Below are 25,958 nucleotides of genomic sequence, written 5' to 3'. Positions count from 1 at the left end.
ACTGTTTACTCTGCATTTGTGTGTGTTGGGGAAATGGGGACAAAGGAAGGATTTATTAGGCCTTGCTGTGGGTGGCCAGTGCAACCACTGGGTATGTGAGAAGAAAATTGGGAGGGCTCCATACTGCCACATATTAGATACTTGTCAGCATCCGATGCCCTGTCTTTCTCTAGTGTCTGTGAACTTGCTCTCTGGGCCTCTTTCTTTACTTCAGTCTTGTCCATCAAGGGGAAGTTCCTGAAAGAAGAGCCTCAGACTGGTCAGTCTTTTCCTTTTCCTTAGGGCAGGTGGGAGAGTCATGTGGCTTTCTTTAGGATTTTCCTATAAAGACATTTTGTAACATCTCTAGGTGATCCATCTTCCTTATTTATGAGCAACGTCATATTTTCAAAGCACTCCATGTGGGATAACATATTTGATCCATAGCCTTCTGAAGCAGGTGGTTTAGGTAGGCAGAGTCTTCATTACCTGTCTTACATGCAGCACACACATACATGATGCATACTACTACACACATTAGAACACTGAGCATGCTAATCACAGGAAGGAAGAATATTTGGCTCTTGCCATATTACCAGCCATCTTCTAACATATAACCTTGGGAATCAGTTCATACCCACGAAGGAGGTAAGATTTGCCTATTTCAGTGACAAAAAACTACAAAGCTCAGAGAGGTTAATAATTCTTTGGTTCATTTATGCTAAGTATTGATATGTATTATCATATCATCAAACAATAGAGCTAAGGTGAGACTCACTTGAGCATCATGTTGCTGAGAACCATTTGGCTTGTGATTCTCTCCATGTTCTCTTGAAGTTCAAGGTTGAACTCAGGGTGGGGCATCTGTCCTCTAACCCTCCATCTCCAAGCTCTTTGCCTGTAACAAATATCCAACGCAGGGACTGTTTCTTTGGGGAAATATTCCTCTAGGTCTGTTTTCCTTTTTATTTGTGTTCCGTAGAGACAGACAACATCTCTGAGAAAAACTGTAATGAAGGCGTAGGTCAGAATAGACAACACTCTTATGGGGGTTCAGCCACCTTCTGAGAGAAGCTAGAACAAAAGATCTGCAGTGTTCTTTCAACTCCACAGAAGAGCAACACGGCTTATTCTGCATCTAGTGTCTGGAGTCTATAGAATCCACGAGGGTTAATATGGAATTGTCTTATCGCTCAGCCCTAGGTCTCCCTCTCTTCCCCACTCCACCCAGTCCCCAGATAAAACTGTTGCACATGAAGCCCGAGGTCTCTGGAGAATTCAAGGCACCAGAGAGGAAAGGAATTTAGAAATTCCAGCACACACACAGTGCATAATGCTTTATAAATTGCAGTGTTTAATGAAATTAACCACCTCTTTGAAAAAAAAAAAAGCAAACCAGTGATTTCTAGAATTTAAAAAGAAGTGAGGCCTTTTGGAAAATAAAGATAAAACACTATTGCTCGGTGTTTATCAAATAGCATTTTAAAATCTCTGGTTGGTGTGTGAGAAAGAAGGAGGAAGGGAAGGCTAGGCACTGCCGTTTTAATGGCTTGTAATCTAACTTGGGTTTTGTTCCTTGTTTTCTTCCTTTCTTTCTTTTCTTTTTTTTTTGTATCAGTTAATCTGTTGGTTACATTTTCAGCTTTTCTTTGCTTCTGGTTTCATTTTCAGATGAAAAAATGCTAGGCACACAGGGCTGCTGTCTGGTTGCCATGGTGACCACAGCCTATTATCCTGCCTTGTCATTCATCAAGAAAGAATTGCACTTGACAGAGGCAGAGGGAAATGCCTGCAGTCTGCAGCTTGGGAAGCAAAAAAAAGCTTTTCTTCTCTTCTGTGTATGTAAAGGGCCTTTAATGCCCGTTTAGTTACATGTTTTATTTAGCATTATTTATTACTTGTAACGCCGATAATTGATACCTGTAAAAATACATCCCCTCCCTTCAAAGTATTTAACGTGCAATTTGTTCTTTTGCTTTGCTTTTCCCATTTCAGACCCATACCTAGTGTCTCACCCCCACTCTGGGCTGCCACAAACACTGTGTCCGCTCCAGGAACAGAAAGAGCCCAAGGATTCCATTCTCCATGGAGAATGATCACTGAAGGTAGTAACAGAGCCAGCTTTCCTCCGAACATTGAACTTTACAACCAAGAGTTCTAGCGTCTTGTTCTTAAAACTGATGAGTGTAATGCGTGGTCAACGGATAAATGAATTTAACCACTGATTAAATTATTTCTCCAAGTGTGAAATGTCTATAAAATATAGTGTCAGCCAAAGAACACCAAACACTAGCCACCTTTCCATGAGATAATTGATTCGTAAATCATGATTGTTTTTTAACAAATTTGGATCTATATCAAATCCATTGTTCTTGAAAGGCAGGAAAAGGTAACTGCTTATTACCTGACTATTCCTCATTACGTCTATTTGAGTCAACCCAAAGCACTTCCAAAAAAAAAAAAAAATGGTCTTATAACTTTGTATGTTTAAACACCTAGGCTTTTGTTCACTTTTTAAGTCTGATATTTTTCACCTCATTATTCAACTCTTAAAACGCCTGCATCCGGCTGGGCCATTTTAAACAAGTTTGGTGATGGCTTGCCCTGCTCTCCTTGAATTGATTTCCTTGTTAAGGTGTCGTAAAACATTCAGTATTTTAAGCTGCCATCTTTGAGAGTAGCTTTGGACTATCTCATCTTTTGGGTCTACAATGAGGGAGAATATGGGTCACATCTCTGCACCATCTTGAGCAGCATTTAGCGTAGCTGGTGCTTGCAGAGGTTAACTATGTGGCCCTGAGTTGCATGGGCAGCTGGAATGAGAAGCAATGACTTCTGAAGTTCAAGTTCTATTTTGTCTGAAGACAATTTCCCTGCTAGAGGTCATAGTGAACTAGCACACACACACACACACACACACACACACACACACACACACGGCAACACAGGAGTGCTATTCTTACAAGTGAAACAGAGTTGGACAATTATTTGGTAGGTTTGGTCCTTGAGACAATTCACATTCTAACCTTCCTACTACTTCCTTAATTATCTCGATAATTCTGGCAACAGGAGGTTTGGGGGTGGAGAGGGATAATTCTAAAAGAATTAAATAATTATAGCTGTCAGGAAATCCATCCTGGATTTTATAAATTCCTGCAAAATCTCTGGATTTTCATTGCATATAAACTATGTCTGACCATTAGTGCACACCTCACAGCATCCTTTGTATACCCTGCCGGGTAAAACACGTAGAACTCATGCAAAGTTTTCTTTTAATCTTGACGTTTGGAAGAGCAACAACAAAAAAGAGAAAAGACACGTTGGGTTTCGAATTGTGGCGATTTCTTTCTGGTCCTCAACTTTTCCTTTAATACAGAAGTAACACTGCTGTTCATTTCCTGTTAAACTTCAAACCTACCTTTTGATTTTCAAATGTCCCTTAGGCTAATGTTTTCACAGAGGAATGAAATGGAACAGGCAGAAACAATTAAGGGAGCAGATACAGTGAAAAGGAACCCCAGGCCGCACTTTCACAGGAATGGAGGCTCATGAAGGAATTCTGCCCGGGATCTGATTGTTCAGCAGCAGGGCCTCCATGTCCTCCATCATTTTTCTTTTACCCACCCACCAATGCACACCATTTCCCCTTTATGGAAGAAAAAGATCTAGGCACACAAAGAAATTCCTAAATACTCTCAGGCATGGGAAATATTTTCTCTGCCTGTTACTAGGACAGGATAATCTCCAAGAAAGAAAATCCACCTAGACATTTTAAACTCTGCGTGTCTCCCAAAGCCGGTTAAATGTTCACATATGTCTTCATGAAATTTGTAATATGAATTGTTTACATAGTTCTGATTGAGGGCATGAGCATCATTAAAAAGGATCAAGTCGGTTTAAGGATGGAAAATTTAGAAAATCAGAACTGTTATCTATAAGGAAAAGTGTAGAATTAACAAAAAATAATATATGGCTCTTCATATAAAAAGATAGGTCAACAACCCAAAGTAAGCTATTTAAGAGCCTTCGAAGTTCTATCGGGAATTAACAAGGAAGTAATTAACTCTCTCCCAAACAAATCTGCCATCACATGTTTATAGCATTCCTGTTGCTCTGTGTAAGCTGTGTCTTCTCTTTTAATACCACACCGAGAGATTTTACATGGCAGGAGCTCGGCATTCCTATTTGGGGATTTAGTTTGTTAAGATATCGTGTTGTGATACTGAGACACTGGTTACAACTCAGCAAGGTCGAGGTACTTAGGATTAAGCCTCTTTGTCTACATCGCAGAAGACTATTGCCTGATAGAAGGACTGGGTGACTGTTTCAGTATGAATTCAAAGTTTATTTCTATGGCTCCCAATGGAAAGGTACCTTGTGATACACTATGAATACAACACACACACACACACACACACACACATACACACACACACTCCTTAAACCTAGTGGTTATCCTCTGTACAACACCTCCACCATGAATCAGAAGATGGAAGGCATCCATAAGATTATACTGAGCGGAAGGCACGGTTTCTTTCTTTCTTTTTTTTATTGAATCCATCCCAATAAAACACCTCTCTCATAAACCAGGGTCTTTGTATTTTTGTTATTGTTGTTATGATGGGAATATATTTTTAGTGCCAGTGGAATAGTTTAACTCTGCAATAGTGAAGATTTGAAGACAACTGCTAGTAAACATAAAACCAGCTATATAATGGCATTACAATGGGCTTTTTATTTGAGATTCCAGGATGGGGTAAATTTGTTACTCTACCAAATAGCCGGTTCTGTGGAAATTGACTTCATATAATAGGGAACATTTCTCTGGAAAAGCAGTAATTTATATCACTTAAAAGACCAAATGCCAGCACATTCTCCTCTTTGTTGTTTACTTTCTTTAAACTTACAAACAAAACCACCTATGGAATGCCTGAACATGAAGCTCTCCAGTAAGCTATTCTTCCAGAGTTTATAATGCCAGTCCAGAAGCAGTAAATAAATTAGTTTTTCACCCATCCATTGACGACTTAAGCAAAATGGGATTTTCTACTAGGCAGATTAAGACCACATGATCATCACACTTGTCCTTTCGACACACACAAAAAAAGGCAAATCTAAACAATCTGTGGTCATATATTCTAGCACAATATTTTTCAGATCATAGTGCCATAGATGTTAAATGCCAAAATGATCTTACAGAAAGAAAAGGCTGGAGGGGGTCGGGGGGCATGCTGGGAGCAGTGGAAGGGAAATTAAATACGTGAATTTATTGAGTAGGTGTCACTGAACCTGAAGGTCCATAGTGACTCCCTCAAGAGCTGCCTGAACTTGGGTAGATCTTTAGGGTAGATGGGACTTTGTTTGGGAGAAAAGCCTTTAAAGATTTAATAGGGCTAATGATCTCTCTAGAGAAGATCATCATTGGTAACAACGGGCCTTAAGTCCAATAGTAGAGCTCCTTCTAAGAGGCAGAGAAGGGAGATGGCACAGGGCACACACAGGGGGAGGCAGGGACTACACGACAGACCTCCAAGCCAAGGACTTCCACTAGCCACAAGAGGCTAAGAGAGATCCATGGAATGGGTTCTCTGTGTGAACCTTTAGTAGGAATCCCCTTGATTTTGGACTTTGGGCCTCCAGAACTGCGTGACAATAAATTATTCTATTTTAAGACATACTTATGGCAATTTGTTACAATAGCTCTAGAAAACTGGTACAGGGTCATTCAACTGTGGAAGAAAAAACAAAGAGGCATATGGACAGACAGTTCAAGGGAGGACAGAGGGACTGAACTGTTAGAGTTTTTTGTGCATAGTACTGGATCTCATGAACAACACAAACTCAGGGGCCCGTTTCAGTCCTCCCACCCTTCTTCCCTTTCTGCTTCACCATCTCTGGAAACTACATTTCCTCACTTGACAAGCAATATTTGCTGCTAATGTCTGAGCTTTCCTTCTGTAGCTTTCATCATTCCTATGGATATTCCCTCTAATATTTCTGAATCCTCATCATTCCTATGGATATTCCCTCTAATATTTCTGAATCCTCATCATTCCTATGGATATTCCCTCTAATATTTCTGAATCCTCATCATTCCTATGGATATTCCCTCTAATATTTCTGAATCCCGTGGAAGGATTCTTTGCCAGCAGGGGTTATGCCTACCCCTGAAGCAGAGGTTAAGCCAAGACCTTATCAAATACAGCCATTCTTGAGGAAACCTGCTGAGTGGCAGAGGTGTGGGGCATCAGGAGTTGGTTGCCTGAGATCCTTTCCATCTGTAATACAGACCTGCCTTTCTTAAGGACAGTGGTGTGGTGCGTGCAAAGATATTTGTTCTCAGGACAAATCTGCAGTCTAAACACTGTCCTTTGTGGATGATGTGACATCAGCAAGTTACTTGGCCTTCTTCAGTTTATTTCAGAAACTGAAGATAGAAAGGGCTGGGGAGTAGCTCAGTGACAGAATGCTTGCCAAGCATGTACAAGGCCCCAGGTTCAACCCCCAGTGCTGAATAACAAAATAACAACAGAAAAATGAAAACAGGGCCAGATGGGATGGAGTATACCTGTAAACTCAGCCTATTCCGGAGGCTGAGACAGAAAGGGTCATGAGTTCAAGGCTAGTGTATGCTATAGGAGACCCTGTCTCAAAATAAAGCGTAGGAAGAGAAAAATGAAGAAATAAAAATATTCATTGTTTGATAAGTACCCTATATCTAGAAGACTCTCAGTAATGTTAGTTAATAATGATCATAGATGCATAAAACTTGAATGGACTGGAAAGACAGACAAAGGTCAATTGCTTTATATTCACAGATGAGATTTCAAGCTTTAAGCTCGTGATAAAACCAGGGCAAGAATTTAGGTTATTCAACTACCAGATTAGTGTTTCTTTGTTATTTTACAGGATCTGTCCCCATTTCTGTGGATATAAAATAAGGTCCCATCTGAAAGGTGCCATTCAACTAAGGAAAAAGTATCTCCCTTTAGAATAGATAATGATGCCAGACTTGAGGTTTGATAGAAACACAGGATAAAGGTGTTTTGCTTTTTTTTTTTTTTTTTTTCAAATTAAAGGTCCAAGGAAATGGATTGGGAGTTGAAAGGCAAGGGACCCAGGTACATACCCATATTGAATCATTTGTTTGTCTTTGGGCCTGTAGCATGTAATTATTTTGAGATCATGGTAGGATTAGAGCCCCCTAAGTTTTAAGCCAGTTTCTTATGTGACCATATTCTGTGTTTATTTTCCTTTTGCTATCTTTTATTATACAATGATATCTGGAAAGATACTAGGTGGCTTGATTTTGCAATGAAGAAATTAGAAAAAGGTATGTACATCTTCTTGGAGCCAAAGCTAGGCCAGCTTGCATTGTGTGTCGGAACTACAGTTCAGCTCATTTTACAACTTTGTAATAATCAGACTGGAGAGGTAGCTTAGTGGTTAAGAGCTCTCAAAGAGGTTGGTTCCCAGCACCCATACCCATTGGCTAACAACTGTTGGTAACTCCAGTTCCAGAGATCTAACACCCACTTCTGGCCTCTATGGGCATTTCATGTACAGATGTCCTTACATATACACAGGCAAAACATTCACATATATAAAATAAATTTCAAAACACTTTTAAAACCTTGTAATAGTAATTTGGTGGTAGATGGTTAAAATTTTGATAAGATCAATTATGCTTTCAGATTTCAGTGGACCAAAAAGATTTAATTCCTTCAAAACACCATGGCCAGAAACAAAGAGACCTATATATGTGATTACATATGAGTTGCACCAATGTGTATCTGCACACACATCACTTGTAATGTGTGGCATTGACAAAAAGGGACTATGCTTTTTGAAAGGCCCCATTCTGTTAGCAATGCCACTTAAAATGACTAGTCTGAGCAGGAGAATGTTTCCTGCATTTGTAAGAACAGTTCAAAGTTTTCTTTAACATGGGAATTTGTGAATATAGCAAACAGATTGCTTGAGAAAGCTTAGGCATGTACAATGCTAAAAGACTAAAAGACGATATGCAGGTAATCCACACTTAATGTAGTACCATTGTACGCTCAGAAAATCAGGACTAGTTCATTCTAAAAATATGATTATTAAATTCCCACTCCTTCCAAGTTTTTTACAACAAACCTTAGCCCAGCAACCCACCACCACTTGATCTAGTCTGAAACAGTTTGCTTTTGTCAAAGATCGTCCTCTTCAGTGTCTCTTGCTGTTTAATCTGCTGAAATAGCTCCTTTATCAAAGTATTTCAGCTGGGTTTCAACTTCTAGCTATGCAATTACTCAGTGCTCAGATTTTCTACATTCAATGTTATAATCATTTATTTTTAAGGAATTTACTTTCTTTCAGTGGCTTCTGCAAAATGGATACAATTTTATTTTTGCCAGAGAAAATCTTCACTGGGCATGTCCAGTTCTGACTTCATTTGCATACCCTAAGTATCATACAATCTCTCATTTATTGTCTCATTAATTCATTCAACAAGTGCTTCCTGAATCACTGCTGTGTTCCATTGTAGTCTATGTGCTTGGGATATGTGGATGCTCAAAACAAAGTCAACAGGCCCTCATATAAACTAGTTGATAAAATATTTAAAAATCACAATAAATGCAATTAATAAAATATGGGAGAAAAGAATAAAGATGAGATTAAGGGTAACCAGGAGTGTTGGCACAAGGACAGATATAGGATGTAATTTTAAATAAGATCAGTAGGGGGAATCTCATTGATAAAACTCCTAAGCAAAGACTTGAAGTCCATGAGGAAGTTCAACATGAGAATACATAGAAAGAGTGTTGGGGGGCTGGAGAGATGGCTCAGCTGGTAAGAGCACTGACTGCTCTTACTGAGGACCCATGTTCAGGGGGCCCAACACCCTCTTCTGGCCACTGCAGGCATTGCATTCAAGTGGTGCACTGACATGTGTGCAGGCAAAACACTCAAACATGTAAAATAAAAATGAATCAAAGAGAAAGAAAGAAATGGTGTTCTCAACCACTGGAACAGCAAACGCACAAAAAGGAGTGAGCATTTTTCAGGTCCATCTCCTGATTCCTGGAACCCATGAATATGGTATCTTCTCTGGCAAGAGGGCCTCTGAGATGGGATTGGATTAAAGAACTTACAACAGGGAGATTATTCTGGATCAACCAGGTAGATTCAAAGCTGTGTTTAGGGTGAGGATAGAGCAGAAAAGTTGTAGCTTTATTTTCACTCAGTAGAAGAGGGACACTGATTACTTAGTATCTACAGTGGCTTTTGTCTATAGAATCCAGGCAGGTTAGTACAAATTTTCTTCATACAGTCTAGGTCCAGATCTTCACACCCCATCCCCCTCTTCATCCAGATAAAACTGCTGTGTATGAAGCCCTTTATTCAGAGAGAGAGAGAGAGAGAGAGAGAGAGAGAGAGAGAGAGAGAGGAAATCAACAAAAGATGGAGGGATATGGGTGCTGTCTTTGAAGACGAGAAAGCGTGTGATTGGAGAATGAGGGCAAATTTTAGAAACCAGTTAAAGTGAGGAACAGGATTTTCCACTACCGTTTCCACATGCAGAGTAGCCCTATAGACCCCTTGACTGAGTCCTCTGAGCCCCATCTCAGGCTTCTGACTTCTAAAATGTAAAATAAATATGGGCTGTAATAAATAATAAACATGGCAATAAATAACAAACATGATAATAAGCATGGCTGCCACCATATTTGTGTTCATCTGTTTATCAGTCATAGCAAACTATTAACTAGTTCATTAAATAGCACAGTCACTCTTACTGTTGGAAAATTTTCAGATAGCATTATACTATACTGTCCATACTTGCCAGGCACTAAACTAGAGTAGAGATTCAGGTTTAACACACAGCTCTCCACTTGAAAGCTACACCATCAAAGCAATGATTGGTATTTAGCTGCTTCAAAATGTGTCAAAATCCATGATTAAAAATAAGCACAAAGTACTGTGAGAGCCAGACAAGGGGCATTTAATCAGACTGAGGAGGAAACAGATAGGAAAACATCCCCAGGGAAGTGATATTTTAACTAAAATCTAATGACTATTAATAATTACTCTGACAAAGATGGGAGATGTGAATGTTGTAAACATAAGTAATGTCAAGGTCAGAGAGTCATGAGCAAGCTGATGCAGTCAGAAAACTGCGAATAGTTAGCTTCTCCCAGGGAGGAAAGATGAGACACATCACAACAGTATGTCTATGAAGACTGGACCTTAGAAAAACAAGAGTGTTAATATTGATTTAGTGTTACTATTGATACCATTTACCTGTCACAAGATGCAGACTTTGGGGTACAGTTTGTACATTTTTTCTAGATTTGACAAATGCATTCATATCTATGTAACAGTATCAGTTAATTTTACTTTAAGGTGAATATTTCTTTCTCATTTTCTGTATTTTGTTGTTGCTTTTGTTTATTTTTATTCAGGGTCTCACCTAGCCCAGGCTGGACTGGAATTTGCTATGTAGCCAAGGATGACCTTGAACTTCTGATCCTCCTGTCTCCATCTTCTGAATGCTGGTATCACTGGTACTACTATGCCTGCTTTTATGTGGTGCTGGGGATCAAACCCAGAGCTTTAAAAGTCATAATTGCCATGCAATATCATGCTATAAAAATCACATTAGCTTTATACAAAATATGGGGCTGAGTCAAGATACTCAAGTGCTCCCTCAATGACACATAAAATTGGGCAGAGTCTAGTAAAAGGGGAAAGTGAGTTTCACACATTTATAGCCATGGATAACCATAGCTCTCATCCCTCATCAAAGAAACTTTTTTCTTCAGTAGGCAGAGTCTATCACAGAAACCTACAACTGGTCAAAATGTAGAGAATAAGTAACCATGGGGTGCCCAGCCCCTATACTACCCCTAACCCTAAGGCTCAGGTAATATTGCAGAAGAGGGGTGGAAAGAGCCAGAAGACCAGGATGCCTGCTGCTAGATTGTGTCTTCTAGACCTGACATGGAAGCTGCATCCATGAAACCTCAACAATATGGCTACCTAAACAACACCTGCATAATGACCACACCAGTCAACATGCCAGTGCGAATAAGAGAAATTTCACAAGCCCCTACCTCTGGAGGAAGAGCTATAGGCAACGAACAGTTGCTGAGGGTGTATCGATTTTCTCTGGGGATGAGCCGCCTGATAGGTTATCCAGTCCCAAATGGTCAGTCCTAAACCCATGTACATAAAAACAACACTAAATGGACTTAATAGGGTATACATATATATGTATAATACATTTATATATATGTATGCATATATGTTGTGTGTGTCTGTAATCATATGTAACAATAATAATTACATAAGAAGAAATCATGAATTCCAGAAGGAGGAGGAGGAGGAGGGAGAAGTTGGAGAGGAAAGGGAGGGGTGCAAATGAGGGTTAGTTTTTTGTCAACTTGACACAAACTAGAGCCACATAGGAAGAGAGAACCTTAACTAAAGAATTTTCCCCAACAGATGATTGGCCCGTGGCCATGTGTGTAAAGCATTTTCTAAAATGCTGATTGATGTAGGTGGGCCCAGCCCACTGTGAACCCAGACATCCTTGAACAGGTACATCTGGGCTGTACAAGAAAGATAGCTGAGGGCTGGAGAGATGGCTCAGTGGTTAAGAACACTGGTTGTTCTTGCAGAAGACCTGGGTTCGAATCTCAGCACCACATGGCAGCTAACAACTGTCTGTAACTCCAGTCCCAGGGGATCTGACAGCCTCTTCTGACCTCCGTGGCCATTGCAGGACACTGTTGCACTTACCTACATGCAGGCAATACATGCATACACATAAAATAAAAATAATAAATAAATAAATAAATAAATAAAAAGAAAGAAAGCTAGCCGAGCAAGCCAGAGGGAAAAGGCAGTAAGTAGCATTCCTCCATGGTCTGTGCTTCAGTTCCTGCCTTCAGTTCCTTGCATTCCTGCCCTGGTTTCCCTCAACAATGGACTGTACTGTGAACTGAAATAATCCTTTTCCTTCCCAAATTGTTTTTGGTCAGTGTTTTGTCACAACAACAGAAGAAATAAAAACTAGAAAAACCCATAAATTAAATTCTCAAAACAAAAAATTTTAAGCAAAGTTAAGCAATACTATAATAAATATTCACTTTGGGGCTAGAGATATGGCTCAGTTACCAGAGCACTTGACTAGCTAGCATGCATGAAACTCAGGGTTCATCCCCTAACACCACATAAAACTGGACTTGAGAGTGCACCCTGGAATCCCAGCACTTGGGAGGTGGTGGCAGAAGGGTCAGCAGTTCAAGGTCATTCTCAGCTGCATAGCAAGTTCAAGGCCAGCCTGGGCTATGTGAGACTGTTTGAAAGAAATTCTACTTTGTCTTGAAAAAAAGTGATGTTGATGTGTAAGGTGACGTCTGATGTGTATGGAAGTGAGCATTGGAGGGATGCTGTGTGTGCTACCATGAGGTAAAGAACGGGTATTTCTCTGAAATGGTACAGAAATCTCTTAATACCCGCAGACCAGCTCAGAGAACTAGCATGCTTGAGGCATGTTTTGTGTGAGAGTTTGTGTTCCTGCACAGTTCTGTTCAGCTGGATGAAGTTTTCCATATTCAGTTAATATTTATTGCATAGAAAATCATGCACAAACAAATGAAAATTTTGCACCGTGATTAAATTTACATAAGTTGCACTGGAACAAGTTGACAATTTCAAAATAAATACTCTAGCCGGAGCAACTTCAAAGAACATTTGTACCACACCCCAAGATCCTCCTGCTTCTGCACCGATCATCAATTCTGACTCCACAGTGAACATTGCTCTGGTTTCTTCAGCTGCTCACTTTAGAGTTTCGTATGTGTCATGGAATCAGCCAGTCTCATCTGGTTTTTACCTGGCTTCTTTTACTCAAATTCTTTGAGGTTCATCTCTACTGTCATCCTCAATATCCCCTTTTATGGCTAAGGAGCATTCTGTTATGAGAATATTCAATAACTTGTGTTCCCGTATTTCTTACAGTGTGTGCATTATGGGTGTTTCCAGTTTGGGGATTCTCCTATCTGAAGCTCCTATGAAGATTTTTATGCAAATCTGTTTACATATATATATGTGTGTGTGTGTATATATATGTATATATGTATATATATTATCTCTGAGGTTAATACCCAGGGGTGATGATGCTGAATCAGAGTATATGTACAATTCTGTGAAAAGAACGATCACATGAATTTGGAAGTGTGTACATCAGTTTACACTTCCTTCAGCAGCATATCCGGTTACTGATGTTTTCTCATCCAGCAACACTGGCTGTGGTTGATCTTCTAGCTCTCTCACTAGGTACAGAGCCATACCACGTTATTACTGTAATTTGCATCCATCTCCTGGATAACATTACTGAATGCTTTTCAAGTGTCAAATGGCCATTCATATGATTTTCTTTGTGAAGTGCTTTGCATTTGTCTTATTGGTTGTTTAACACTATTTTCTTCTGCTTCATACGTTCTGGGTTCTAACTAAGAAATATTTGTCTAGCCCCAAATCATGGATGTATGTTTTCTTTTTATCTTTGTGTGTGTGTTTGGTATGTGAGGACATGCATGCAGATGCCAGAGGACAACCTCCGTGTCATCCTCACTTTCCACCTTGCTAGAGACAGGGTCTTTTGCTGCTGCCACCCTGTTCCCCAGGGTAGCTGGCCCACTCCCTCCTGGAGAGTCTTGTCTCCACATCCCATCTGGCCATAGGAGTGCTGGGATCACATGGTGCCACTACATCCAGCTTTGCATAAGTTCTGGGAATTCAAACTCAGGTCCTAAGGGTTGTGCAGCAAGCACTACTCACTGAACCATCTCCCCAGTCCACAAATATGTTCTTTAGAAAAATTTAGAGTTAAAAGGCTTGTATTGATATGGCCTATAATAGATTTAATAGTATAAGGTAGGCGTTTGGGTCCCTCTCCTCCCATGCAGATGGCCAGTATTGTGGCACTGTGAGTTGGAAATAGTGCTCTTTCCTATTCAATTATTTTGACATCTTGTTCACAGTGAAACCCTGTAATATGGGCTTGTTTTCTACTTTCAGTTCTAGCTAATCAATATATTTGTTCATCTTTAATTAAGACCATTCTGTCTTAATTTCTACTGAATTTCTTTGTTATAGTATTATAAATGGCATGTATAAAGTTTAATTTTTTAACTTTTTATTGCTAGTATGCAGAAATTCAGTTGGCTTTGTATATTTCATGATAATGAATATATATATATATATATTTGGGGAGGAAAGAGTTTATTTAGCTTACATATCCCAGGTCACAGTTCATCCATGAGCCCAAGGTAGGCAAGAACTGGAGCAGAGATAACAGAAGAATGCTGCTTTTGGCTTTCTCCCTGTGACGTGGCACCACCCACAGTGGGCTGGACCCTCCCACATCACTCAACAATCAAGAAGGTGCCCCATTGACATGGCCACAGGCTAGTCCAATAGAGGCAATTCCCCGACTGAGGCTCCCTCAACTCAGGTGTGTCAAGTTGACACTAAAGCCATCCAACACAATGTATTAGTTTTAGTTACTGGATACTGAATTCAGTAAAATGCTTTTTCTTCAACTAACAAGATAATTAAATGACTTTTGTCATATTTTACCAATATGTAGAAATGCATTGGTTTTATTTTGAATGTTAAAACAACTGTGTATTTCTGAGATAGTCTCTACACAGTGTTGTTTATGTATTGCTGGACTTGGGTTGATAATATTTGCATAAAGGCCTCTGTATCTGTATTCGTGAGAGATATTGATTTGTAATTTTTGTAATATTTTTGAATTGTTTGCTATCAAGATAACACTGGCCTCAACATAAATTGGGAAACATTCTCTTCCTTTATACTTTTGAAAGTTTATAGTATATACAATTATTTCTTCCTTAATTATTTAACGGAATTTACCAGTGAAGCAACTGAATTTGGAGTCTTCTATGTGGAAAAGATTTAAATGTACGAATTAGTTTTTTCTTATCAGATGCAGCTTTAATTTAATACAGTCTGCCTTAAATTAGTAATTATCTAAGATAAATTGTGAGGAACTTAAAATTTTCTCATCATGTTTTTGTCCCATAATCTTCACACATTTCATCTCTACATGCTGCAGAAACCTCGATTCGTTGTTACTATTTTTTTCTTTAAACAACACATCTCTTTAAAGACATTAAAGAACAAAAATCATCACTCCTATTTACCCATGTAGCTACTATTCTAAGAAATTTTTATTTCTTTGTCTAGCTCTGAGGTTTTATCTGAAATCAAGATTTTATTTTCAGCTTGAAAAGTTTCTTTTTGCCATTTCTTACACTGTGGAGGATGTTTACTGGAGACAAATTCTTAGCTTTTTGTCAAATGTAGAATTATTTTACATTTATTTTTGAGAACTATTTCCCAAATAATGTTTTTCTTTCTGGTATTTATGAACTGTTAGTCTACTGACTTTTAGCCTGAATCACTTTGGATGTAAAGTTAACAGCTTTTCTTATGTGTCCTTATTCTCTGGATTTTTAAGTTTTTATTATTACTGATCTTTGTTATTGGGTGATGATGTGCCTTAAAGTAATTTCCCCTGGAATTATCCTCTTTGGGATTAATTAAGTGTCTTAACTCTCAGAATTGATACTTTCATCAACTTTAAAAAACCCTTAATGATTTTTGCTTCAAGAAAACTTCTCCCTTTCTTTCTGTCGCTCCAATTTATGAATATAATTAAATATTTTCAGAAGCTACTGAAGCTTGGCTTGGCTGACTTTTTGGCTCTAAGTTTGGATGTTTTTCTATTAATTTCTCTTTTCTTCTGTTGTTGCATTCATCCACTCTAATTTCTACTTCTTTATTTTGTGTTTTGGCAGAAGTTAAAACTCATAAAATTTCCATTTTGTGTTGTATTATTTTCCTTTGTGTTTTCCTTAACTCCTAAGCATATTGATAGTAGTTGTTTACTGTTCTTGTTTGTTAATTTCACTACTTTTTCACTTATGGGTCTGTTTATATTGACTGATTTTCTTTCTGGTTATAATATGCACATGTCAAGTAATTCCTGATTTGATGTTTGAGATTATAGATTGGGTTTTGTTGACTGTTTGGACTTTGTTGTCTTTCTTAATACAATGCTAACTTGTGTTCTAGAAGACAGTTAAAGCAAGGCATCTTGATTCTTTTAAGCATTGCTTTTAAACTTTACTAGAGCAGGTTTAGGATAGTCTTTCAAGATTATTTGGTTCTTTTTCCTAAGCAATTTTTTTTTTTTTTTTTCTGGGTTCTCTAATAAACACCGTGGGGGCTTAAAGAAATCTCTGCTCTTTGGTTGGTTAAACCTGGAGCGTCTCTCTACCTTGTTCCACCTCACTCTACTTGTAGCCCCTTGTTTGTTCTCTCACCCTTCCCATCATCTGTTGGTTTTATCAGGCCTCGTGGCTTCTGATTGTGCCCATGTGAAGCTGTATGTGCAGCTGAGAATTCAAGAATTCCCTGTACAGGTTTCTTAACCTCCCTTTACGTAGGGGACTCTGACCCATAAATTCCAACTGATACAGCATTTCCACACTATCCTTTCTCTTTTGTCAAGAATGAACACTGTGCTCAGGGATGTATTCTCCTTTTCCAAACCTTAGAAAGTATCTTCAGGAAGATTATGGAACTGACCCCATTTTGTTTCTCTACTCCCAGTAATCACCAGTATGCATTGCCTGTTGTTTGAATATCAAAATACTAATTTCATGTATTTTGTTCAGTCTTATAGTTAGCTGTGAAAGGGAACCTAGTTTAAGTCTATGAATATGTGTATGTGTGTAGGTAGAAAATACTGAGGTTATACTTCACAATCATTTAGTTTTACACATGAAACTTAGTTATCAAATTCCTTCTTCTCAATTGTCAGCTTGAATCTTATTTAGTTAACTCTGAGAGAATTAAATTAATGAAAATATGAATGAAATAACTTTTTATTCTAGTTTCCTTAATACTTCTTTTCTTCTCAGTGTTGCTATTCACCTGCGATAGAGAATAAGTCTGTTGATGGGAGGGCTAATTAGAGTCAATTAGACCCTAATAAACCTGACAAGCTTTACATGACATGCAATGTAAAGAGGGCTTGGTCTTTGTATTCATGTGGTTGATTCAGAACGAATCCTGTTCTCGGTATTTCAAGGCATCAGATGGAATGTCCAGGTCAATGGGACAAACAATTCTGATTCATATGTATTCCTGTTTCTGATGCATTTACTTGCAAGCAACTGGAATAGTAATGTGTCCATTCTTTTGAGCCATGCATTTCCTGGCACACTTTGAACCAAATATCTATCATTCCTCTCATAAACAAGTCTGGATAAACGATAAGACATAGGGAGACCTGTTTAGCAGCTTGTCTTCAGGGTTCTTTTAGTGTGGGTTGTATCAGTCTTGTAAGTGATGAGTGCTTAATAATAGTCTAGATTCTTTAGAACTTAAGTTCACAAACAAGATCACAAATATGTGACTTCCTTGACAATACAAATATGAGTATTTATTTTCTAGTCATTCAACAGTTCCTTTTTTATTTTTATTTTTGGTGGCCCTGGGGACAGAAACTGAAGCCTTGAAAATGCTAGACAAGCACTCAACACTGAGCTACATTCTCAGTCCAAGAGCAATCTTTAGTACTAAGTAGTATATTAGGTGTCAATAAAACCATGGTGAACTTCTCTAGGTACATGATAGAGTACCTTTTAGAGAAAATTTATGCCTCGTTAAGATGTAAATATAAATAACTATTTTCATTAAACACAGTATATAATAGAATTTGAGAGCCTGCTTTTGCAACCCTCCATTCTAGAAACATAAAGGCTATTACTCATTCTAGGAAAATGAATCATCTGGCCAACAAAGAAAACATTTTCTCCCAACAAAAGTGAAACTGTAGCTAGGGATATAGCTCAGTGGCAGAGTGCTTGTCTAGCATGCTCACAGCTCTGGGTTCAATTCCCAACATAGACGGGAAATCAAACTTAATTGGCAGTAGTTTACACCTGTTGGCCTTAAAGTCAATTTGGCTGTTAGTAAATACTGTGGGTCTATTCCAAACCTCCTCCTCTTCCTCCCTTCCCCCCGACTCCTCCTCTGTCTCCTCTTCCTCCTGCTCCATCTTCTTCTCCTCCATCTCCTTATTCACTTCATATCCTCCTCCTCCTCCTTGTCCTCCTCCATCTCTTCTTCCTCATCCTCCTTCTCCTGCTCCATCTCCTTCTCCTTCTCATCCCCCTTCACCCTCCTCCTCTTCCTTTTCTTCCTCCAGTTCTAATTTCCTTGGCCTATAATATTAATAATGGATGAAGAGGGTTATACTCAGGATTATTTTTCCCTAATACTATACAGAGTGAATCTCAGTCCTCAACATATTTCCTGATCATTGTGAAGAGCCTGGTTAATCCCCCACTCTTCTGCAGTGTAGTGGATCACTTCACTTACAATGAGAGATCTAGTGGTAGACCACAGGCCAGTGAGACTTTCTCACCAGATGCATCTGTTAGGCAGTTCATATTTTAAGGCATTATCAAAATAAAAGAAGTGAGATCATTTATTTTCACCAGCCCTGGAATCTTTGTCTTCCTGGAGACAGGAAGCCTAATATACCACTCCATAATCACAAATCTCCTTGAGTGAGCCCTTGAGGCTTCTATGAGAAGCAAATGCAGATCAGTTCTATTTTCGCACTTAAAGATAAATAAAGCCCACATCTTACTCTGGGGGTTAAATGGTGTTCTCAATCCAGGTGTACTCCTTCATTCAGGAGTACAGCAAGAAAGTAGACCTGGTCAGGCTGCTTGTCTGTCTGTCCTGAAGGAAGCTTTCAACAGGTGGTATATTACAGGCAACATGCAGGTGTGTCTTTGATGTTTAACGTTTTCCTTATGGGCAATTACTTCCAGAGTTCTCAAATATAACCATAGGTATATTAAATAAATGATAGATATAGCATATATTATTATATTAAATATAACATCCATAGATGTAATATAATCTTTATCCCTCTATACTAAATACAATAACTATAAATGTAATATATATTCTTTCTGAAATAAGCTGATGATATATGAACATATGTATATATAATTAACAGTACATGCACACATATGAAAATATAAATGGCTGTATTTTAAAATTCTATTAAATATTTTTTTGTCCTTGAAACTCCAAATATTCAGGATATGTCATGGCAATATGAATGAAATACGGTTATGTGAAATGTAGAAGTTTAGTAGACAACTTCTGGGTGATTTAATTTGGCTATTATCTTTCATGAAATTGGCCAACTATTTTGACATCTTATAGACATTTTGAAGAAATGTGTTTGCTTATAATTGTTAAGTGATTAACTTTGTAAGTAGCATATGTTAATTTTATATTTTAAAAAATCCTGTATTATTAAAAGACAACTTGTTAAGTTATTCATCCTGTTGCAGCATAAGGACTTTATTAAAATCAGCTAAGGCAGAATGGGAGCAGCACAGGTCCTTAGTCGCAACAGGACACAAAACAGAATTATTTCAGTTTAATATAATAAAGAGAAGATCTTAGAGAGCCACTGGCCTCCACAAGCACTTGCATTCCTATAGCATACATACACAGATACAAAATTAAAATAAATCTTGACAAAAAAAGAATTAAAAATTTTTAAAAAATGTCTTAAAAATAATTTTTCTTGCAAATGATATGTTAATCCATGTAAATTCACTTGGTAGCTATGGAAAAGTTTCTGGAAAGTAGGCATTATTAGGGTCCTTTTACTTCATTTTCAATCCATGGTGAATATAGCCCAGACTTAGTTAAAATACTTTATATACCCACTGTTTTTTTTGAGACAGGATCCCCCTATAGCCCCAACTGGCCTGGAACTCACTGTGTATACCAGGCTGGTCTCCATCTGAGATCCACCTGCCTCTGCCTCTTGAGTGTTGGAATTAAAAGCATATGTCACCACACCAAGTTCTTTAACCACTATCTTAAGAAGGCATCTCTAAATAACAGTTCTCAATTAATTTCTATCTTTTCCCTTCTAGATATGTCTAATGCTGTTTAAGGGTTATGACTGTTTTAGGTATTTGTATTCATGTACAGTGCAGGGTGACCAGTTGACCTGATTTGCTTGGGCCTGACTAAGAAGTCTTTCTGTCTGTGAGACTTGGAGTTGAAGGCTGGGAGGTTCTGGAGTACATCAGGACAGGTAGTGACCTGAGTGAGGTGCTGATTACAGTGAGTGATGCAAGTGCAGCTCGTATTTACTGAGGACTTAAATGTCAGGGATGGGACTAAACATTTGACTTTTGCCCTTTCATTTAATCCCACATCAGTTCCTAGCAGTAGGTGATAAACTACACCCCCATTTTAGAGATAAGGAAAGTGAGGTAATCAATGTGTCACACAGCTTTAGCAAAAACGAGAATGTTGAATAAACCAGAAAACTATGCCCTTTTAAAACAGCTCAGATTTGACACAGTGGGCCTTAACATAGATGACAGTATATGGGTTCCAATGGGGGGACGGGAGCTATGGGAGGGGGACAGGGGTGTAATGATGATTAAGATTGAGATGTTCTATATGAAATACACAAAAATTCAATAAAAACAATTTTTTTAAAAAATCTCTTTTTGTTGTAGGCCCTTGTTATAGTATGACCTATACAGTGTCATTTTATAATCGGTTTGATGAATGAATGGAAGGTAAAATTTAAAAAGTGTTTCACCTAAGAAAAGGATCATCCTTTGTGATACCTTAACTCCAGCAGAATGGACCATTCTTACAAATTTAAGATGAATAAAAGTGAAGTCAGGGGCCGGAGGCACAGCTTAGAGGTTAAGAGCCCTTACTGTTCTTACAGAGGACCAGAACCTACATCTGGCAGCTCACAACTCCTGAAACTCCAGCTCCAAGGGATCCAACACCCTCTTCTGGCCTCTGTGGGAAACTGCACTCTCACAAACATACATATAAATAAAAATAAACCTTTAAAAATTTTTATTGCTATATTTAATTTTTCTGCCTAGCTAAAATATATCTTACAAAGAGATGATGTCAACTACTATTTTTAAGAAATTTAGTTGGGTACAGTGGCCCATGCTTTTAATTCCAGCACTCGTGGGGTGGGGGGCAGGATATCTGTGAGATCAAGGCAAGGCCAGCCTGGTCTACATAGTGAATTCCAGGCCAGCTGGGGCTACCAGGAGAAACAAAACAAAACAAAAGCTAGAAGTTTTGGTCAACTCACCTTGGCACTGAAGAGTCATTCTTTATGATACTATTCACTGGAAGGCGGGAAAAGACAAAATCCTATACCATAAGCTTCAGTATTCATTTGCTTCGCTTTGAGGGCACAGAGGGAGAACACGATTTCAATGAAGCATGAAGGAGAGACTAAGACTTGGAAGCTTCAGGAAAGAGCAGCGGGAGCCTGGAGAGAAGGGCCAGAGGGCAGCTGAGTGGGCTGAAGTGCAGGTGATAGAAAAGCAAATGTTCCTCTGATGTTTACAGACCCAGGGCATCCGGGATTAGGAAGCTGTGGGCTTGAGCCTCCTCTACTCCACCACCCCTTAGACCCAGCAGAATCTAATGCTTCAGCTGACAACTAAAGGGTTTGATGCTACAGGGTTGTATGCTGTCCCGAGTGAATACTTAATTAGGTAGCAAGGTTGACAAGAAAAAAAATTAAGATCAATTTTACTTTTCAATTGCGTGTGTGTGTGTGTGTGTGTGTGTGTGTGTGTGTGTGTAGTCTAAAAGAGGGCTGGGTGCTAGGAACTGAGTCCTTCCTCTAGAGCACTACAGTGCTCTTAAACATTGAGCCATCTCGCCAGCCCAGTCAAGGAGACTTTGAAACCCCTTATAGGAGATGAAATTTCTCATTCTCAGACCTGATTGAAGCCTGACCCTACCCTGTCCATGGAGTTCTTCTCTCTGCCATGACTGCCAGATAATTTGTTACAAGAGCCAAAAAATGAACGTAAGAAAACACAGAGATAGGTGATCTGTCTCTTAAGCCCAAATACTAAAAATCGGACCATCAATTTACTCTGGGCGAACTGCAGAAAGGAAGTAAGTAGTGAATGAATAAATGAAATAGGATATATATGCTAGTTATTCTTTTTAAATTTTTATTTTTATTTTTATTTTATGTGTATGGGTGTATTGCCTGCATGTATGTAAGTGCACCTGTGTTGTGCAATGCCCCCAGAGGTCGGAAGAGGGTGTTGGATTCCCCTGGAACTGGAGTTATAGACAGTTGTTAGCTACCATGTGGGTGCTGGAAATCAAACCTGAGTCCTCTGCAAGAGCAACTAGTGCTCTTAGCTGCTGAGCCCTCTCTCCAGCCCAGAGGATATATATAATATAAATTCTTATTGGCATATACTCATGGCACAGAGTGATGGGCTTCACAGACATGTTCATTCAAGACCATCATATTCTTTGGCCTTATTCTGTACCACTCCATTGCTCTCCCCTATTTCTCCCTCTCCTTCCTGTTAGTCTTTCTCTTTTTCCTAAGTAGTCCCCCCCCCCCCGCTGACTTTCATGTTGTGTGTGTGAGAGATAATCTAGGGTCCACATTTAAAAGAAAACATATTTGTCTTTCCAAGTCTGGCTCATTATGCTTAAGACGAAGATCTTCGGTTCCATCCATTGTCTTGTAAATGACATAATTTCCTTCTTTATGCTTAAATAGAACTACATTGTGAATATGCACCACAATTTTATCCATTCATTTGTGCTTTCATAACTTGGCCAGACACAATGGAATCTCACTCATCATTAAAGAAAAGGATTCTAATACATACTAGAACACTGATGAACCTGGGGGACATTATTGCCAGTGAAATAAGCCAGTCATAAAGAGACAGATACTGTATGATGCCACTTGTATGAGGTACTTACAGTGGACAAATTCACTGAGATGGAGTGAAATGGTGGAAATCAATAGCTGGCCGGGGGGGGGACACCTCGGAAGTTATTGATTACTGGGTACTGAGTTTCAGCTATACAAGATGGAAAGAATTTTGGATATGGGCAGTGGTAGTGGTGGTGACACAGCAGTGGGAATGCCCTTGATGCCACTGAACTGTACACTTTAAATAGTTACATTATAACATTTCGTCTTATGTGAATTCAACCGCAATTTCAAAGAAATAAGAATGAAGAAGCCTGAGTCTTTCAATGTGCATAATTCTCAGTCCCATCTGAAGAACACTGTAATTAATGATTTACTAAGCAGTTAACTCTTTTTTTGCTGTTGCATTTCTCACCCGTAAAATGGGTGATGGGTCTTGTTATCATGCATATTTCTCCCTTGAGGTATAACTGTATTTTTTTCTTCAAACAAATGTCTCATCTCTTCTTTATCTGCTGTACTGATCTCAAAGGGTAAAAAGGAATGTTTGATCACAAACGCAGAACATGGTACAAGAGGTGCTGTTACAGTTCATTCAGCTCTCTTGCAGCACTTAGGGAATCATGGAAGGTGGCTGCAGGGCAGAGCTAGGTGGTGGAAGAAAATCTCACTTAGGTTCATGCACACGTGTCTGCAAGCCAGGATAACTTACCAAGTAGTTTCTACTTCCTGCAGAAAGACTTCCAGAAAGTTGGGATTCTCTACGAACTATTGACTTCATTACTTAGGTTTTTTTTTTCTTCTTACTTAAAAATGCATCATATTCAAGTCTTATGTCTTCACCCCAAAGTGATGCTCAGTTGAGACTCAATCACAGAGGCAGCTATTGAGGGTACCAAAGTGAATCGTTTAGCAACTTGGGAACCAAAAAGCTGTAGTTGTGAATCCCTGCCCTGCTATTCAGCATTTGTGGGTCCTTGTCCATGCAGCTAAAATTCTTTAGCCTTAATGTTCTTATCCATGCATTGGAGATATCACCATCTGCCTGCTTGTAAGAATTCAATTTGTGTTAACCTGCTTGAGAGGCTGTGATGACATCATCAATGCCTAGAGCACTCGGTTTGTAGAAAGAGTCCAAATTGTGTTCGCATGCATTCATTAAGACTGCTACCCAGCTGAGCATGGTGGTAGTGCACACCTTTAATCCTAGCACTCAAGTGGCAGAGACAGGTGGATCTTTATGAAATTCAGGCCAGCTTGGTCTTCATAGAGAGTTCCAGGCCAGCTGGGGCTACAGGGAGACCCTGTGTCAAAAATTGCCATTCCAGTATGAAAAAGTAGATAGAAGGTTTTCAGCACTGGTGCCCAACTCCACACATGAATCTTCCTCTTTGGTGGAAATGTAAAGTACTATAGCCATCATGGAAAAAGAGGGAGGAGATGCTTCAGTGGTTAAAACTAGATCTGCCCTATGATCCAGCAATGTCACTGCAGGATATATAACTAAAAGAAAAAAAATCAATACATCCAAAAGATGTGCAGACTCCAAGGTTTGCAGCAGCATTGTTCATAAGTCAAGATGCACGCTCAACTTGAGTGAGGATCAGGGGATGAATGGACATGGAAAATGTGGTGCAAACACACAACAGAATACTAGTCAGGCTTTAAAAAAAGAAATTCTGACATCATCCATGGCATTGATGCACCTAGAGGATATTACCCTAAGTGAAATTAGCCAGGGCTAGAATGACAAATACTGTATAATCTCACTTATATGTGAAACTTAGAAAAGTTGAACTCATGGAAGCAGAAGAGGGTGGTGGTTTCCAAGGGTTGGGAGAACAGGGTTAAAAATTATTCCTCTGTGTACTTGCTGTGAACTCTATTGCTCTTTAAACCATATGGAATCTCCCACACTGTTTTTGGTGTAGGTCTCCAGTTCCCCACACTGCCCTCTTCTTTCTTCATCTTTAAAATAAATCCTTGTGTTTCATTTTCTTTACCCCATGAAAAATGCTATCAAAAGTTGTGATGAATCACTACAGTTTGGCTCAAGAATGGTCAGCATAAATTTCCAAATATAATCCAGTTCCAGATGAGGTTGGCCATGAATTATTTATACAATCCAGCAAGGACCTCAAGAGCATTTGCAGTCAAATAGCTTTTCTCCAAATGATGCACCACACATCTGAAACAGATCACGATGCTCTCTCACTTGCAGATGGGGAGCCAGGGTGCAGGAAAGCTCAAGGACTGAACCAACACCGAGCAAGAAATACAGAATGTAAATCAAATGCTTCCACCAGGTCTCAAGATGAAGTAGTAAATCCCTACCCACCCTTCCTGTCCCTATTTCCTGTAGGATAAAGTGGTTTTATTTTTAAGAAATGTGCACAGGTGGGAGGAGAACACACTGTGAAGACATGTGCTTAAAACCCAGATGCTAACAGCATTCCAGCTCAGCTGCAGCAACAGCAATAGAAATCAAAGTATGAGCTAAGGCTAGTGTCGGCTTTCTGCTTCTTAACCTGACCTGCAAGGCCCTTTATGACCCATTTCCACATGACTTTTCAAGCCTCAGCTGGACCACTCTCCATCCAGATACTGAAACCATAGTAACATCCTTACTGAACTCCCTCCAGTACCATGAATCTCCACCACTGACACCACACCCTTCACTTCATGCCTTGTTTCTTTTTCTTCATTCTTTGACCCGAGCATCCGTGCCTCCAGGAATGCTTCTCGGCCTTCCTCTACCCCACTTCCACTCCCAGAACATCTATCTGAGAGAGATTTCAGTCATAATATCTGCGACGGTTAGTTTTCATTGTCAACGTGGAGCAATCTAGAATCGCTTGGGAAGGAAGTCTCAACAAAAGCTTGTGTAGATCAGGTAGACCTGTGTGTATGCCTGTGGGAGATGGTCTTGATTGACTGAGATGGGAAGACTCATGCACTATGGGCGTCACCATTCCTTGGGTTTGGGTCCTGAACTGTATGAAACAGAGAGAGCAAGCCGAGCACTAGCATGCTGAATTCGTTGTGAGCTGCTCTTGACTGTGGATGTAACAAGACGAGACTGCTTCATATTCCT

The 25,958-nt window shown here is 39.2% G+C and overlaps 1 long non-coding RNA gene across 18 annotated transcripts in view; it reads right to left on the bottom strand.

The window, feature by feature from the left end:
- Positions 1-25,958, bottom strand: part of LOC108490329 — a 72,797-nt gene that overhangs the window by 36,745 nt on the left and 10,094 nt on the right. For 14 of the 18 annotated variants that reach the window (XR_003848306.1, XR_003848293.1, XR_003848299.1 and 11 more), the window contains one exon: positions 758-986. The exons of 2 other annotated variants lie outside the window; for them this stretch is intronic. This is a non-coding gene — a long non-coding RNA (uncharacterized LOC108490329). The remainder of the gene's footprint in view (positions 1-757; positions 987-25,958) is intronic. 2 more of the 18 variants (XR_003848298.1, XR_003848301.1) reach the window with 1 other exon arrangement.

The sequence above is a fragment of the Nannospalax galili genome, unplaced genomic scaffold, assembly GCF_000622305.1.
Source record: "Nannospalax galili isolate Female #2095 unplaced genomic scaffold, S.galili_v1.0 scaffold229, whole genome shotgun sequence".
Taxonomy (NCBI): Eukaryota; Metazoa; Chordata; class Mammalia; order Rodentia; family Spalacidae; genus Nannospalax; species Nannospalax galili.
This window is presented reverse-complemented; position numbering and strand designations above follow the sequence as displayed.